The 19,123-nt window shown below is 48.0% G+C and overlaps 1 pseudogene; it reads right to left on the bottom strand.

The window, feature by feature from the left end:
• Positions 1-15,102: 15,102 nt before the first annotated feature.
• LOC144163961 (uncharacterized) lies at positions 15,103-15,710 on the bottom strand (annotated as a pseudogene).
• Positions 15,711-19,123: the final 3,413 nt, after the last annotated feature.

Raw genomic sequence — 19,123 nt, 5'->3', positions numbered from 1 at the left:
GTCTGCCCCTGTTGTACTGCGAATTGACGTTCCTTGGTAGAGGGTCCACCCTGTTCCGGCACCGGGTCTCATGGACTTCTCTGCTTTCTTTTGGGCCTTCTGGTATGCCAAACACTTCTAGGTTATTCCTTCGTGTCCAATCTTCATAGTGATTAAGTCTCTTGCCTTGAATTGCGACATTTTTTTCTAGGAGTTCAACAGTGGGCTGAAGGGTCTGAATTTTTTCTTTATTTGCTTTTGGCAGCTTCAGAACTTCAACAAGCTTTGAACTAATACGGGTCAGAGTTTCATCGCGCTTGTTTGCGGCAGCCTTTATCTCGTTCAGTTCCCCAAGAATAGCACTTAACATATCTTTATGCTCATTGAGGTCATCAGAGGACCGGGACTGGGGACCGGGATTCCTCTCTACGTCCCCGCACAATACCAGAAGTAGCACAGACCAACCGTCAGAAACTATACCGAGACAACGCCGAGGGCACGGCAGCACTACTAACCCATAGTAACTAGTACATTTTCCTAAGGAAGTATAATAAAAACTAACCTGCACGATCAGCCATGTGCAGTCAGACATGCTCGAGGCGATGCCGCCGTGCCCTCTGATGCAGTAAACGATGTCCACTGGCTTTATAGCAGGAAGCGGCGACGTCACCGAGCTGGGCAGCCAATGGAGCGTCAGGTCGGTGATCGGGTTGATATTTTGATAATCCGGTGGCACCGAAGTGCTCCACGTGTTCGGCGAGTCATTGTTCCAGGGCAGTTGTCCAGGATCGGCCAGCAGAGCTGACCCTTGCGTTGAGCAGACAAGAAGAACCTGCACGATCAGCCATGCGCAGTCAGACATGCTCGAGGTGATGCCGCCGTGCCTTCTCACGCCGGCGAAAGTACGCTGCATGTGGTTCAGCCTTTAACTTCTACTAAATGGGCGTCAGCTCCCCAGCGCCACAGCCCCAGCCTCGCGCACGGAGTGAAACCATCGGCCGCCTCCCAAAAGGAGAGAGAAAAAAATCCACATCGCATGAAGTCGCGCACGAAGAGAAAGTGACGTCACGCTGTGACATCGCTGTTTGACGGGGGTGGGGTCGGCCTGGGACCATACGGGATATAGTTTGGGAATACGTGGACGTCTTCCCGAAGCTGAAAGCGGGCATGGAGGGGACACAGATTCACTTAACCAACCCTTTGTCGCCGCTGAGCATCCATTTCTTTTTCACTTGCGAATTCGTCGCTTTGTCTGCTGAGACGTAATTTACCTTTTGTGAAGCCACCCCTACTTTCTGCTTTGTTAGCATCTTTCTCCGTTTGGTTATCATTTATTTCCACGCGTTAAATAACAAGAGGATCCACACTTCAAACAAGATATAAAGTTACTCTCGTGTCCTCGCCGACGCCGTTTGTTAAGCGTAAGCAGGCATCGCTTTCGGCTGCAAAAGCTAAAGCCTTCATTCAAGAGCTTCAGGGAGAGGCGCTTTTCAGTTCAAAAGCAAACTTGACCCAAAAATAATGTATGCTTCTGACTAATGGCGGAACACTTCTCCCCTCTAGCTAGCTAAAAAAAACGTGTGATATATTGTTGCGTCCCGATAGATGCAGGCCAAATCGGCTATACGGTGTTGCACCGATTTATTAGGGGCTGCGCCTAAAATGGAAAAGCGAGAGAGCACGTCAAACCTCAGCGAAAAATGGCTTACCGAATCAAGCGCGGGGGGCCCGGGGCACGCGTTTGTGTCGTCGTCTTCGTGCGAGCCGGCTCACCAGGAAACATGGCACGTATCCATCACTTGGAGATCGTACCAAGTGCAATAACCCTTGCATACCTTAAAAAGGGGATTGCCCTGCTTAACACACAATCCACATGACATTTTAGCCCCCGTCGAAATAGCATCGCCCCGATGCACGCAGAGTTATTTAAAATGATAGATGCACTTATGGTGTTGTCCAAAATGAGTCCGTCAACAATCGAAGTATGGCTTCATGCGCACTACATGAACTACGTCAGGGCAGCGGTTACGGAGGCGTCGAGACACGAGGCCATCGTCGACAGATTCGTACGTTACGTCTGTAACCTGGCGCAGCACCCGATATGGTCCAAAGTACCGTTCAAGAAGGTTTTCACAGAGTCCCCGACGTCGGACGGCAGTCCATACCCAGACCCTGTCGCCAGGTTTGTACACAGCAGTCCTGTGGCAGAGGTTGTAGCGGTGGGAGTCGTACAGCTGTAGCCGTCTTGTTCGAACGCGCGCTAGCTGCCGCGCGTCCTCTGCTCGTTCCGTGAATTCGTGCAGTTCCGTGCTGTCATCGGTGGTGTCATTGGGCAATATTGCATCCAGCATGGTGGTGACAGGTCGGCCATAAAGAAGAGAGAATGGCTTCATTCTTGTCGTGTCTTGTTGAGCCGTGTTATAGGCGAACGTGACGTATGGCAGCACATCATCCCACGTCTTGTGTTCCATGTCGGTGTACATGCTGAGCATTTCCGCTGTTGTCTTATTTAGGCGCTCAGTCAGGCCGTTTGTCTGCGGGTGATACCCGGTCGACTTACGATGGGAGGTACCGCTGACCTGCATGATTTCCTCGACGAGGGCAGCAGTGAATGCTTTTCCTCGGTCAGTAATAACGATAGCAGGAGCACCGTGGCGGAGAAGAGTCTTCGTCACAAAATACTGGGCGACCTCGAGAGCGGTTTCCCGCTTCAGGGCTTGCGTTTCCGCTTACCTATTAGGTAGTCCGTGGCAACTATAATACACTGGTTACCAGCGAATGACGTCGGAAATGGTCCCAAAACATCCATTTCGACCTGCTCAAAAGGTTTTGCTGGAATCTGAACAGGGTGCAGTACACCCGCTGGTCGGAGTGGCGGTGCGTTACGACGTTGGCCCTCGTGACACCTGCGTACGTAGTGTCGCACCGTGGCTGCCAACCTGGGCCAGTAATAGGATTGCTGGATCCTGGCCAGGGTGCGGGTGTAGCCTACGTGACCCGCTGTCGGCTCGTCGTGGCAAGCCCGCAAAACGTCGTTTCTGAGGGCTGCGAGAACCACAAGAAGGTAGCTTCTGCCACGGGCGGAAAAGTTTGTCCTGCATAGAACTCCATTCCGGAATTCGAAGGATGATACCCCTCTCGAAAACAGCTTTGGTACGGTGGAGGTCCGTCCTTCCAAGAATTCGAAGAGTGGCCGCAGCTCCGGATCTGCGTGTTGATGCTCCGACAGAGAGGATGCGTCGAGAACGCCAAGAAATGCGTCGTCATCGCCGTAGTCATCTGACGATGCTGGAATAGCTGGTGCTTGCGAGAGGCAGTCGGCGTCGGCGTGTTGTTGACCTGACTTGTACACGGCAGTCACATCAAACTCTTGAAGCGTAAGGCTCCAGCGTGCTAGGCGTCCGGACGGGTCTTTTAAGCTCATTAGCCAGCAGAGTGAGTGGTGATCGCTGACCACCGTGAACGGACGACCATATAGGTACGGTCGAAGTTTCAGCACCGCCCATACGATGGCCAGACACTCCTTTACGGTTACCGAGTAGTTGGCTTCTGTCCGTGAGAGTGTTCTGCTGGCATACGCTATAACTATCTCGGCACGGAGTTATGCCGTGTTTCCTGGTAAGCCGGCTAACACGAAGACGACGACACAAACGCGTACCCCGGGACCTGCGCGCTTGATTCGGTCAGCCATTTTTCGCTGAGATTTGACGTGCTCTCTCGCTTTTCCATTTTTGGTGTTACCCCTAAAAAATCGGTGCAACACCGTACAGCCGATTTATTAGGGGCGGTGTGTTGCCCCCTGCTCGCTCGCATCCTTGCCTTTTTGCAATGCCGCAAGAGCACTGAAAGAATTATTGGCGGTGTGACGCAAGTTCATATTCTCTGTAACTGTGTGCTCGGGTCCCATGAGCGGCTGCTTGCCGTGTGTGCCGGCGTCACATTGCCGACATAGCTTTGCATGCGGGGTTCAGTAACTGGAGTAAATAACGATGGACATTTGTGTGACTCCCAAACCAGTCTCAGCGCTGCCCCCTCCACAGATTTGTAAACGTACTGAGGGGTTGCAAAAAAAAAAAAACGAGAAAAGCAGGCCACCAAAATTGTTGCGCAAGGGCAACTTGCCTACAGAATTCTGAGACCTGCCTCTCTTCCCAAATTTAGTTAGTATAAGAATTATGCAAGTAATTTTCCCAGGGGAAAGAATGCTTGCACTTAATTTACATCATTGGAGACGAATTATGGTGGTATATCTATTGTTTGCTACCAGCACCAACTCCGCGACTCCACGATATGACTCAGCCATGACTCCGTTAAACAAAGGCGCATTCTCCTCGGCCAGTTCATTGTTCGGTTCCCGAGCCACTGCACCACAAACGCAAAACCATGCAGCGCCATCAGAAGTTAGGCGGCATGCATTTATTATGGCTTCATATCTGTGCGATTGTTTTCTTCGAGACAGCGTGATGAGCTCAACAGCATGCCTTACGAGAGCGTGCACGCGTTTTCCACGCAAGCACTAGCCGCAGCTGCAAGCAAATACACGCCGCATTTGTCTCAACGCGACCAACACCTTCAGCTGCAACAGCGCTGGTACTTCGAGTGCTTGCAGCGCTCTTGTGGCATGGCGACAAGGCAAGCATGTCAGCGAGGAGAGGGCGACATATCGGAGTGGGACACGCAGCCTCGCACCCGACATCTCAACTGCGCATGTCCGTGCGTTTTCCACGGCCGCTGCCAGGAGACGGCACCGGTATCTTCAGCCATGCGCTCCAGCGGTTCGTATTTGAATTGTCCATGACTGTACACACGTCTTACGTACATACATACATACATACATACATACATACATACATACATACATACATACATACATACATACATACATAAACACAGACATACAAACATTCATACATACATACTTCTAGTGCGCTTCTAGTGCGCTCCGCTTGTCTTCCTATGGTTGGTTTTCGAAGGAAGAAACGTAAAGTAGGACAGTAAGCCGTCCACATCTATACCAATTCAATGATGCAGTGAGCCTTTAGCCCCAATTAAATATTAAGTGCAAACGTAGAGGCAACTTTAAAGATATGTTAAGTGGTATTATGGCCATCGTAACGACACTTGGGGGAGAAGGGGGGCAAAAATCAGAACCGTAACCGTCTCTCCCCCCCCGGGAAACACTGGAAAGGGCTCGGGCCCCCGACCCCCCCCCCCCCCCCCCCCCGTAGTCTACGCCTATGGTTCAGAGCAAGATGAAGTTGGGTATTTTCTGATAGATTACGACAGATATTTGCTCCCTAAACAATGTCGTTACCTGCTGCATGGTCCGGTTACACATTGTGTAAGGAGTACTTTGTAATCGTTAGGTTCATTTCAAATGTGATAGGTTCGCAAATTGCACTAATATCTTATGGTGTCGTACTGACAATGCCATTGAGTACGTATTTAGGACATAGACCCATCTATAGGCTTTCATAGAAGAAACCTGATTGTTTTTTCGTTTCCTTCTATCGAACTATTCTTGGTGGATGATCCGTAATGCCTAAATGTGCGAACACGTTGTTTCCTCCTCCCCATAGCTGTATGAGATAACACTACATATATACAAATCACGGCAGATGTTGAGACACAAAACGTCGGAACCTTTCCCATACTTGTACCATTGCTAAATCCTAGCAATGAATGAGCAATGGCGGTTTCGGGAAAACTCCGTGAAAAACCAAATCAAGCGCTCATTATCCACCATGTTCTTCACGATAACGTAAGCACAGGCAAAAAGACTTCACAACATGAGTTCAGCTCAGTCCGTACCCCTCAATCGGTGTTTCTTATGCGATTCTGTATACTTAGTCAACTATAAACAAGTAACGACACCAATATCGAATTGGTAAACCAGCAGTGGTAAGGCAAATATTCGGCAAAGAAATTTCACCGGGAAGAAGGATTAAACTCAAACTCCATGCATCATAGGTTTATACGAATAGCAACGTGTGTAGGTGCTTGAGCTAGTATTTTGTGTGGTCGAGACAAATTATTCTTCATGGCGCCAGTCATATTTAGCGTATTTTGTAGTTGGGTTCCACACATGCCCAATACGTTTGTAGTCCTCAACAACGGCTAGTATTGAGAACTCCACATCGCAGAAACTCGGAGTCGTTGGCGGCATGCACCGTAAGCAAAATTGGGCGTGAACAAATAATTCAGAACCCCCACGTTGCGGCACTAACTGAAATAACAGATGCACAAACCGCTTCTCCAACAGGTGACGTGTGAGCAAGAGTGGAAATTTGTCACCGCCCCCTGGCGCCGCACGGATGTACAATGACGTCAGCTCTTGGATGCATTGCACCGAGGCCGGTGCTCGCTCTTTATGCAGGTGTGATGAATGCGCTTCTCTGTATCTGCGCCCGGTGCACTACTTCGCCTAGTTCAATAACACAATCCAGTTCCGAGCTGAAAGGCCATGTTAAGCGCCTTCTAATTTCTACAACAAAGCTGCATGCCTGAAAGTCCTAACTACATGGACGCGAAATCACGCGTCGCGCGAGCGTCGGCGTCGTTCGGGGGCAACGCGCAAACACGGGCACTTTCAATCGCGATTGAAATGAATCGCGATCGAATTTCGAACGCGCTCGACGCACTGCCGCTGCTACACGGCGCGTTTCAATCACGATCAAAAAGTTGCACTGGTTGCATTCGTGTACGCCTGATGGCGCTGACAATGTACTTGAGGGCGGCGTCTGGTAACCACGCGCGGCCGTAGGAATACGTAACTATGTAAATGTTACCGCAGGCTCATTTGGGTTAAGTTATTTGACACAATTTGTGGCGTTAGTTGAAGTTGTCACATTCTGTGCCTTTACTGAGCGGGGACGAGAGTATCACCGCCTTCGTTCGATTGCGCTTCAAAGCCTCGATCGCGTTTGAGAAACAAGGATTGAGTTCGAGCGGTATCGAGCTCGATTGCGATTGAAATCAAGTCAAGTCAAGTCAAGTCACCTTTATTTGGTATCAACAACAACAACAACACAGATACCAGGGGCACAGACAAAAAGCCAGAGAAAGAAGGCTTGACCGGGTCTGTGCCCCTTTACCGTGTAACAGGGCCACCATTACCGTGTAACAGGGCCACCAGCCACCATTACCGTGTAACAGGGGCATGAGACCAGTGAAGTCACGCTATAGTGTACTAGTATAGTCATACGCTAGCCGCTGCGTCGGTGCGCTGCTGGACACGTTCGTTGAAACATGCCATTAGTTGAAGTCATTTATGAGCAGTTATTGAGGATTGTTGAACTGCACATAACAAGACCCTAGTCCTATAAAAATATTTGCGGGAAAGTGTTGACATCCTGCGAAATGTATTTCATTGCTGTTTAAGGTGTAGATTATTGCCCTTGCAAAACTGTTAAGCAAAGCACAAAATCTGTTCATTTGGAGTCTGATCCTTGCGGCCACGGTTTTATTCTCTGTCCCTTTACCATAAACTCTAGCGGACTAGTCCTGTTGTTCCCCGAGTGCTTTTTACTGTTACTTTCTGTTCTTGCAGGTTGGGCCTCATCCATGTGCTCAGCAGCTGCTTGCTCTCCCAGAAGAGAAGTGGCTGGCCATATGTTGTGTGCCTCATGTTTGAGACGCACCATGGGGCGATTGTGGAGGCAGCGTGTGAGTGCCCGGCGTGTTGCAGTGGAGGACTCGCATGGCACCTGAAGGGTCACCTATGAGCTACCAGCAAGCATTCAAGCCACATGGCTTGGAAACACTGCTGTCTGCGACAATAATTCCTTGTCGCGGAGTTACATGTGCTGTGCCTGATCTGGAACGTTTTGGCAATGCTGTGGCGCAAACGTGTCTAGATGAGGTGGCTGCTGACCAGCAGCAAATTTTGGTGGTATGTTTTTACAGATCTATACCTTTTTTGAACTGCATGATTTAGGCCTTCGCCAGCAGGAAAAAATTTGCGAGTTGCATTCTGCTGTAAAACTGCATTAAGGAGGAACACTGGAGTCGGGTTAGTGGAAAGCACGAACCATGAACAGGGGTAAGAGAAGAAACGAAGAAGACAATCACACAAAGCACTTTGTCTCGTATTTTTTGTTTTATTTCTTGTCCCTGTTAATAGTTAGTGCTTTCCACAACTATGATGGGATAGCAACTTGCCCAAGCAGCCACCACTTTTGCAACAGTGGAGTAATACAGTAGTCAACCCTCCCCCCACTGTATTTTTCCTCATTAGTGGTGCGTCTTCTTGGGTTTAATGGGAGTACAATGTTTTTTGTTCATAATACACTTTGCAAGTTTTCTTAGCGGACACAGGCCACCATGAAGTGTACCTTCAAAGATCAGAGAGCACCCAAAGACTACCATTCGTTTGTGTTGGCATGCAGGCAAGGGGCAGAACCTCCTCCCGCTTTTGGTGGCATTTCCTCGGTAGAAACACGTCGGTACTTACGCCTTCAATGTTGCTACAAAATGAACCCGATAAAAAGTTGTTATAATTCAAGACCCACGAGGTATCCATACCAGGCAGAACCCATTCTCAAAACTATAGGGTAATATCGGGGTTTGATTCTGACAAATAACGCAGAAGTGCGGAAGATTTTAGGGTGTGCGAGGTTTCGTGATTGTTTAAATTCTTGCGTGACCCTTGGCCACTGTGCTTCCCATACCCTTGCCCAGCTGCAGCTCCTGAACCTTAAGAATCTATTTGCAGCAGGGCCATGGAACCTTTGGAGCTGTTCCGTTTCAAGAAAGATCATGCACGCGACAGCCAAAGTACTCTCTGGTCGCATTCAGTAGCCGAGGTTTGAGAATTTTTTGTAACTCGACATGAGGTGGATATAATGAATGGCATTCACAGTGAACTCAGCCACCTGTTCAGAATGAGCTGCTTAGAGAAAGCAGGGAAGACATTTCTATGCTATGCGAAAAGGAAACTCTGCACACCTGGGCAGTTATTTTTCATGATTCCTTGGACTCTGCTTCTTCAATGCCTTCCTTCATCACAAACATGAGGTGAAGTGTGGTGTCGCGCTTTACAAAGCAACGTCGGGCCTTGAACAGACTTATTTCATGGTACGTCAAAATGCGGTAATGTATCCATGGGTGCTGAACCTGTTCGCTGTGGTTCAGTAGGTTGTTTGGAAAAAAATATGTGGACCAGCCTGCGAAGAGGATGCGGTGGCATCGTGTATTCACTCTCTTCAGCTAAAGGGCCATGATCTTAAGCTACTCTGTGTGGTCCTCACTTTTATAAACTTACTATCGATCAAGTTTGTGCTAGTTGTATCACTTACTAAATGTTAAGGTAATCACTATCCACTGCCTTTATTGGGCAGGGCCTATATTTTAGGGTTTCATGTATTTTTAATATCTACGAACAAAACCTCCCATGATTCATGTCCCTTTCAAACGCGAGGAATGCTATTATGCAGGACATTGGAAAGCAAATGTTCCTGTATGTGTGCGATTACTACACGGTCATCACAACAGTGCACCACAATCAAAACATTGATTTGGATCTCAAGCTTACGCGTCTCATTGCTTGGGTATGCTTCTTGAGTCGGTTAGTCACTAGTGGGCAGCATCTGCAAGATCCATAGAGTCAAAATGAAAGAGTGTGTGCAAGTGTGCTCCTTTTTAAGGATGTCTACACACAAGGCTCTAACGAAATAAAAGTGTTCCTTTTTCATAAATTCTGTGGCATCTTGGGCTTTTGAAAAGCTTTGCTGGTGATTCACTTTCACAATGTGAAATGGGTTAAGCAGGGAACGGGGTTTCTTTTTTACAGTCTGTGCATAATGTAAAAAGTGGCAGGTTGAACCAGTATGTTTTAGTGATGTTTTTTTATACGACTTCTGTCTCACTGCAGATGAGGCAAGGCAGCTGGAGGCAAACACAAGACAGGAGTCCAAGAGTCAGGCGTGGCATGCTGCTCGAAAGCACTGCTTGGCGTCATCAACCTTCGGTGCCTGTTTGCAACTACACTTGACGGAAAAAGGTTTAAGGAACCTTTTGGATCACAAGGACCTCTTGCATGCTCGGCCTGTGCATCATGGCATTAAGAACGAGTCGTGTGCAGCGGACAGTTACCTAGTTGTAATGCACAGTATGTCACACCACGCTTCCTTGAGGCACTCTGGACTTGTTGTGAACCCATGCTGCCCATGGTTGGGTGCTAGCCCTGATAGACTACTCTTTGACCCCGAGGAGGACACCTATGGCGTGATGGAAATTATGTTCCCCTATAAGTTGAAGAGCAGTTACCCCAGCACTCTAGCTGAGGAAACAGTTTGTTTAGCTCTGGAAGATGGTATTCCTCACCTCAAGAGAGATAACGTGTACTACTTCTAGGTGCTGGGACAGATGGCTCTCACTGGGTGCCACTGAGCCGACCTTGTTGTCTTCACAGAGAAGTGGTTCGCAGGGGAGTGAATTCGCTTTGACCAAGAGGAATGGGCAAGGGTTAAGGAAAGACTGGACACATTTTTTTTGTGCTGTTGCTCTTCAATACTTCACAAGTAGGGACATGTAAGCTGTGCGCCATACACAGGGTGTGAGCAACATGCGTAGCAAAAGTGTTGCTTTGGCAGCTTATCAAGTATTCTTATTGTATTTTCATTGTTTCGGTTCTCTTCTACATTGTAGAGCGTTAAGTTGTACTGTCTAATTCATTCTTTGAAGTGTGTTATTTCAACAGCATATTCAAGTAAAAAATGCTATAAAAACGTGTGTAATTAAATAGCTTTTGCGATGGTTACTTAGAGCTTGTGCAATTCCTTTTTTCTTAATTAATCAGGGAACGGAGCTGCCAGTGTCGCTGCACAGCGTGCCAGCTGCATGCACCCATACAATTTTGAGTGTTGCTCTGCTAAGGCAACACAATAGTCTTTTCAGTTAGCAGGTTTTGTTTTTTTGACTCAATAACGTTAGGGTATCATACTTTATCTGTTTAAGCACAATCTGATCTGAAGATGAGAGGAAAGGAAGCTTGCTGTTCAAATATGGTCACCCTTCGACGTAATTTCAGCCGTACTCAGATTGTGCAACTTCCAACAACTAGTTCACAGCTGAGGGATTATCTAGAGCAGCTTCACACCAATGCACTTGTGTATGTAAGAAAGCAAACTTTAGGATTTGGCTGTCTTGCCCGACAGGCAACAAGGCTGCTGCTGAGGAAGTTTATGCAACACATCTTTTCTTTGCTACATGAGGTCTTTTGTCGTACCCCCAATTACACATTTTTTGTCTTTATAAACCTTTGCCTCGTTTTTTCTATCTTGCCACGGTGGGCATAATCTTGAATTGAAATATTCAGTTTGCTTTGTGTACAGGAAATTTTGTGTTCTTCCATTGTATCTCGTAGGTTAGTGCTTTTGTTAGTTGTTTAACAACAATTTCACCGCACGATCGTGCCTACTGAAACACCTGTGCTCTTGACTTTGAGATTCTGGCATATGTAAAGCTAGTCAGACATTAGTGTACGTGTGAAAATTTGAAGAGATTTGTTAAAATGTGTGCTTTGCAGATGTAACCAGTCATTTTATCTGCTTGTGGCAACAGGATTTAGATTCGCAAGTCTGCGTGCTTATGTCCTCAGCTATGCAGTATGACAGCTGGATGCCGATTTCACCAGTCTATTGTTGCCCTTTTTTGTTTGAGCGTGTATTGAATGCACACATTTCTTGAATGCCTGTTCACGTGCCTTTAAAAAAGTGTTTTTATTGAGATGTCTTAAGATAAGTACAGATAACTACCGGAACATGATCATTTTTGATGGTTACATTATGTTGGGTGATGGAAAGCAAGAATTTGTAGGCGCTTTGTTTGCCATTCTGCGCATCACCCTGTAAAAATTTCTGTTTCTTATTTTATATACGAACACTGTTGCGGAAAAGTGAATAAGACCTAGTAATTATATAGTTACGTGAGAAAGGCTGACACAACTTAAGCACGATTATAAGGGGCTTTTAGAGGTTTTTTTTTCAAAGGAAGTGCACAAGTCAATATAGACCTTATTTTTCTGCTTGTGAAACATGTTCCTAAGAAGCACAAACCTTCAAAATAAACAATACATTTGTTTTGCTGCAACAGAAAAACTGTGCACTGTGCTTTCTTGACAACTGGCTAAAAGCGCATTGGATAATATATATAAGTGCATTCTGCAGACTGGCCTTGAATACAAATAGCATAACTTTGAGCTTATTACAAACTTCAGTTATTTGTTTAAGAAATATTGCTCATCCATTAGGTAAGAAAAAAACTGAACGACCCGCTCTGTACAAGCTCACTTGGTATGATTGTATTAATCTCTACATTCAAGCTTCATTGCACGAAAGGTGGTTCAGAGTAAGTTTTCACATGGTGGAGATATAAAAGCTGCAAGAACAATACACTTTCTCATTCGGTTTTTATTCAATGCTACGTTATCAGTTGAAATTAGGCCGTTTTAAAAAAACCCGTAGCTCATATGGGAGCTCTGTTGCACTGGCTAACTTATTTGCAATAAACTAAAGATTGACAGAGAAGCACCACACAGTCTTGACGTGCAATCATAAGCAATGCACTTAGGGTCATTGAAAAATTGTTCTGCATAGCTTATCTATCTTGTGACTGCCACATTCGTGTCAACACAAGGACCAAAAACAAAACCCTACATCATGCGCTGCTAACGCCACCCGTCTGGATACTCCTTTCCTTACTGTTTGTAAGTAGGGTTTGAAAATTAGTCATCACAGCGACGACGGTCCAGATCTGGTTGATGACAGGTGCTAAACTTAGAGGAATTGGGCAGTCGAAAATATGGAATGACTTGATTCTCCTTATAGGCCTCCTGCGCTGCCCAGGGGGCGCTGCGCAAGCGGCTTCCGGGCAATACTTCCGGGTAGTACAAAACTGGTCGGGTCCCATAGGATCCCGTGTTGACAGAAGCAAAATGAGCTCGACGCTCCCGATTATATTGCGACGTGGTCACCAGCTCATCCCCGACGCGTCCGATCTATTTCAGCGACGAATTTGGCATTAGGGGAAAAAGCTTTGCAGCGCTAAACACGTTTACAGCGCCGACGAAAGTGCCGGGACCGTGACGGCGTCTGCTACTCGCAGGTTCACCGATCGATGGTCGTACGAAGTGAAATTTTAAGTGAAATTTCTAGTTTAAACTAATACTCTAGGTGACAAAGACTTCTCAAAAACAGCCGATCAAAAAAGAGGAGTGACGCAATCGGCGATGATCGCGCTTTAAAAAGCCAGCGAGTCCGGCGGACCGCAGGCTCGCCTGCTGCGGTGCGCCGCTCTTTTGCGTACCTGCACACTATGCGTGCACTTTCATTAAACAGTGCTCGTTTGCGTCGCCGTTACGAATACATGGTGCAGCGTTAGCTTGCTGTTTTGTTACGTGTCTGATCAGTGACAAAACGCCGCGACCGTCAGAAGCGTGAAATCTTTTGCGATTCCGAAATTAGTGGCCGTAAAACCAAGTGTTCGGGCGAACTAAGAGGCCGCTCGCGTTCCTTGTTTGCTCTCACTTTACTTAATTACGCTCTTGCAGCATACATTCCCAGTTCGCACTTAATAGCCTAGAATGAGGGTCAGCAACGGCCGAGGTCCATGCAGCTGACACGGCGGAGGGCTGGACGTCAAATCGGGTGGGAGGAGCAGCAGGGGGGCTTTGAATGCAAAGAGAAAAAATTCAGCGAATTTCTAATAATATTTGACAATAATCTGGCGAAGTGTGAAGATGGGGGGGGGGCAGTTCAACTGGAGGACGCCAATTCTCTGTTCTTGTCTCGCTGTCTAACTCCATTTGAAGTCAAAACTGGCGTGTCGGCGTTCAGATTCGACGACCCCTGCACTAGAAAACCAACACAGTCAGTGATGATCGTATGTAATATCCGGGGCCCCGCGCCGTGTATGCGGCTGTGTTATGTGATGTTATAGAAGTACACATCTCTGCAGGCAGCGGGCGTGTGATTTCGTGCATGGTATTGCGTCCTTTAATAGCGCATAATTTGTTTATTTAGAGCGCCCCACCTACTCGCTAGTATACATGTACCCTGCCGTTCGTAAATCGTGCGGCGTAAAACGTTACGCAAGAATCATTTAGTTTGCGAAAATACAAAACAAAATTTCCACTCGTTTCAAAGGCGGTGCCAGCCCAGCAGTGTCAGCTGAGTCGGCTGCGCAATTCTTGGGTTCGCTTGCATGCTCTCGCTGAAGAAACCTTTTGCAGTTACCTCAGAATATAGGATGAGCAGCGTTCCGTGTTTATGCTACTCGTGAACTTCCCTTTGTCGGCCGCACGCAAGAAGAAAAAACTGCAACTGTCGTACGTCAAACAGTTAAACCACCCGACCTGGCGATACTTGGTCTCCTCGATTTGGCTACACTTTCTGCACCAGTTCAGGCGGTGCAGCACTCGCGCACTCGATTTACCAGTGCAGCTTGCGCCACCTGCACTTCGGCCCTGGATTTGACGCCGTGCTGCACCAGTTCTTCTACACTTCTGCACTAGCCCCTGTGCGAGTTCTCGTCTCGTGCAAAGTGTAGCGTGCGAAAGAACTGGCGCTGCACTTGTACGGCACCTTTGTGAACAAGTGCAGAAAGTGTAGCCGAATCGGGGAGACCAACTGTCTCACGCCGCGACCACCCCGACAGCTCGCTCAAAAGAAAGCGAACAAATCGGCTTCTTTTAGCGGATATTATTTGTTTAGCCTCTGAAACTACTTTAAGGGCTATTTCATACAGTATGCAGTCATTTAAACGCGCCACAAAGCGCCACAACCAGCTTTCACTCTGGCTTGTAATTGAAAACACATGGAGGGCGGCGAGGGTCGTCTGCTTTTGTACTACCCAGAGGCGTCGGCCGCTAGGGGCGCTGCATGTCGCCAAAACTCCAGCGCAGGAAGCCTATTGTCCTTTCGACATGTATTCTTAGAGATGCGATCTCTTTTGTTTCCACGACTTGGTCTTCAGAAACTTGTCTGCCTCTAAGGAATGGTGGCAGATTCAGATTTACCCCCTTCTCATTAGGGAAGTCTTAAAAAAAAACTCTTGTCTGCCATAACAGGATCATTTGGGCCAAAACTGAGGTCTAAAAATACACTTCGAACCACACACTCTGTCTCATATAGACCCTGTAAAAAGTTCGGAAACGAAGATCACAAGACCATTTGGTGAAATGTCCCTTAAAAGTATTTGAGGACTTGTAGCTAGCGTAGGAACTTGAATGGAGTGCAAGCGAAAACGGTATTTCACATTTGATTTCCGTAGCGTCCAGTATAACCCATGTCATGAGGAATTTTTCTCTAAACGCCTGAGGCATGGTTGCATCAACGACTTCTCGTGGTGCCCAGAGTGGCAGTCTAGACAGCTTAAGGTACAGAAAGTTCAGCCATGATGTACATAAACGCGAGACCATCGACTGCGCAATGCCAAACCTGTGAGAAAGATCGTGCTCAAAAAGACCTAAGCGTAGCCGCCCAGAGAACCAAAAACAGTTCATTATCAGTTGGCAGCTTTCTCTTGCGTCCCAAAAACGATGATGATGAACTCGCACAGCCGCTACGTCACACATTGCACCCATTTTCTCCAGGGTCAAGGAATGCCTTCAGTGCCAGGAAGTGTTCGTAGTCCGGGAGGCTTGTGCAGGCAGCAAAGTCTTCGTTGAAATCCTTAAATCGCTCAATGCAGAACGCCGCTATTTTTGCCTTTTCATCTTCCAGAAGCTGCATGGTGTTGTTTTGCTCTCTTCGTAATTCATATACCTGATCCTTTACTGCTGACAGTTGTTCATAAGCAAGGTACGCTCATGCTTAAGTCTCCGTATTTCAGCAAACGGTTCGTTCACAAGATCCCTGAGCTGTTCTTGCTCAAAGGAGCAGTCTTGCTATGCTTGACCATTCTTTGGAGAACTAGCAATGGCTGAAGTTACTTCTTGTTGCATAGGCTCATCGCTGGTGCCATCAAGGATGGGGTCTGGAGCAGACCGGAGCCCTGAAGGAGCCACCCTTGAACTACAGGGAAGTGGCGTACGATTCCTTGGCGGCTTTCGACTCTTTGGCTTGCTCCCAAATGTGAAGAGAGGGTATGCTGTGTCACGAAGCAGGCGGTGACCGCTTGCCACACCTGGAGTGTAGTCGGAGGGCTTGAAATGCCTTGAGCACACTTTCGTTGTCTTTGTCACCTTGAACTCTGCCCCTTCATCATGCCGAATCGCAACAATCTACTTTTTGTACATGGATGTGTCCTTTGGGAATCGATGAAACGAGACCTGCAATTTCAAAAGAAGTAAGAGATGAGGTTGTGTCATTTTTTAAATAAGATTTCAAAATTGCCTCAGCTACCTACAGCAATGTCCACTATCATTACGTCGGAGGCATGCAGGATTAGGGAGGATATTTTAATACTATTGCGTGCTGGTCTACAATAATTCAGGCCTCTATTCCTAAAATTGCAACATGCATGCCTCCGACGTAATGATAGTGGACATTGCTGTAGGTAGCTGAGGCAATTTCCAAATCTCATTTAAAAACCGCCATAGTTGCATCAGTCCGCCAAGCACAAGCTTGAGTTCTTTTGCTTTTTTGTATCCACAGTGAAAAGCCCAGTAAATTAAACTACTTCGCTGATTTATAGCGCATGCAGTATAGCAAACTGTGGATATAAATGGAACAAATGGAAGCATTCGCGCAGCCATGCATGCCGCGGTGTTCTAAACCCGACGTTGCCAGGCCTCTGCGTGCTCGCGAGATGACCACGGCGAAATGTGGCATGAATGCTTGCTGGTAGCTCATAGGTGACCCTTCAGGTGTCATGCCAGTCTGTTTCTGCCACTGGGGTGGGTGAGGCCAGCAAAACTGAGGCAATAACCCATTTCCAAGTCTACCAAGTTTTCTCCCAAGTGCCTCCACGGCCCTTTGTTGCTGCTCGCATTGCTCCTGCACTGGTTGTGCGTTCAACAGACGCATTGGCCAGGGAAGACAGGGGCCATTTTCTTGCGGGCTTCTCCAGTCAATATCTTGGACACTCGCCGGCTTGATGCCCTGCTGTCTCGGACGTCCCCACTGTTGTGGCAGCTCAGTGCACAGTGCACGCAAGCTCCGGTGGCGCCTCTTCAAAACCTTGAGCTTGCAAAAGGACGAGTAGGTGCACAGCCGCCAGGATGTGACTACATGCTCCACTGCAACCTGCCGGGCAATCGCACGCTGCCTCACAATCACCCCACTGTCCGTCTCAAACGTGAGGCACACAGCATAGGGCAGGCCTCTTTTCTTCTCGGAGCGAAAGCAGCTACTGAGCACATCGAGGAGGCCAAACCTGCAAGAACAGAGAAAGTAAAAGTAAACAGCACTCGGGGAAAAACAGGACTAGTCCGCTACAGTTTATGGTAAACGGACAGCGTAGAAAGCAGTGGTCAGAAGGAACAGACTTAAAATGACAAGATTTTGTATCTTGCTTAATACTTTTGCAAGAGCAATAATATACACCTCAAACAACAATGGTGTCAAAATTGTCGTTTACGTTCCAGCGTGGAAGTATCGCTGCATGCTTTGTTAGTGTATTTTCAAAAGACGTTTAACACTTATAAACCTCACCGTGGGTTATAATACCAGTACCCGCATGTGCTCGTGATAACTTAGCAAGGAATATTATGGTTACCTGGAACCCCTTCCAAACTTCTCGAGATAAACAGGTAAACATTCTGGCTATACCTATGACCCATCGAATTTTAAAAAAATCTGTTAGTTCAGTGAGTTCGAGCTGACGAGGTTTTACTGTATTATCTGTTCGGGCACACTGAAAACATGCGCTTTAGAAACAAACACAACCATCCCACTGCCAAAAAAGTAGAAGCCAGAAAAAACAAACAGATTTTTGCGGCAGAACATGCGTAATAAATAATGATGTAGGGCGCTATGTCGGGCGAGAGGAAGGAGCCTCAGGCAGGACGACCATTCGTCGCAAGGCAAAACCAGATTCTACTTTGTGAGCACCGGCGAGACCCCCGTGTCCTCATGCGCCCACGCGGCCACGCAGCCTGTGACCATGTCTATCGGGCTGCTGCGCGAGGAGCGGCGCTCGATCCAGCGATGTCGCTGGAGCTGGTGCTACAGGGCTCCCCCCCAAGAGAGGAGCGAGAGTGACCATCGGAAAAGTCATGCGAGGTTCCAGTGGACACGCCGGGGTGGTCTTGTTGTAGGGGGCACAGCAGGTTCGAACGAAGTGACTTCGGCTCGAGGCTCGAGGTACGCGGGCTTCAGTCGTTCAATGGCCACGGTGTCTTGGGTTCCATTGATGTCCACGACAAAAGTGGTCGAGAGGCGTTGGACGACCGGATAGGGGCCAAGGTAATGAGGCCGCAATGGTCCTCGGACGGGTCCGTAGAGCATGAACAAATGCGTGGCAGTTTTGAGGTCAGGGTGCATGTAAGTCGTCGGGTACTTTGCAAGGCGTGTGGGTTGAGGTCGAAGATGCCGAAAAACCTTTCGTAGGTGATTGACGTAGTCACTTGTGGGCACAGGTTGCGAAGACTCGTAAAACAAGTCCGCTGGCAAACGCAGAGGTGTACCGTAGACGAGCTCAGCAGACGTGCACGAGAGGTCCACTTTGTACGCACTCTGTATACTGAGGAGTGTCAGTGGTAGCCGTTGGACCCACTCGGTTGGTCATCCGCACGCTGTGAGTGAAGACTTGAGTTGTCGGTGGAAACGCTCGACGAGGCCGTTTGACTGCGGGTGGTACGCAGCTGTACGGAGACGAGTCGTGCCGAGAAGGTAAAGTAGTTCTGTGAACAGAGACGATTCGAACTGCCGGCCGCGATCCGTAACAGCAGTGGAAGGGCATCCGAAGCGCGACACCCGGGTAGACACAAAGGCTGAAGCTACTGTGGAGGCCGTGATGTCGGGAAGCGGGCAGGCTCCGGGCCAACGTGTGAAGCGGTCAACACAGGTGAGGATGTACCGGTAACCTTGGCACGGAGGCAGGGGGCCGACTAGGTCAATATGAACGACTCAAAAACGTTCATTGGGCCTGAGGAATGGCTTGGCAGGGGCAACGGAATGGCGTTGGACTTTTGAACGCTGGCACGGCGTGCAGGCTCGTACCCAGTCTCGAATGTCAGCGTTCATACGAGGCCAAACGTAGC

The sequence above is a fragment of the Haemaphysalis longicornis genome, unplaced genomic scaffold, assembly GCF_048455015.1.
Source record: "Haemaphysalis longicornis isolate Haplotype H1 unplaced genomic scaffold, Haemaphysalis longicornis Haplotype H1 scaffold_13, whole genome shotgun sequence".
Lineage (NCBI taxonomy): Eukaryota > Metazoa > Arthropoda > Arachnida > Ixodida > Ixodidae > Haemaphysalis > Haemaphysalis longicornis.
Note: the sequence above shows the minus strand (reverse complement) of the source record. Positions and strands in the feature narration are given on the sequence as shown.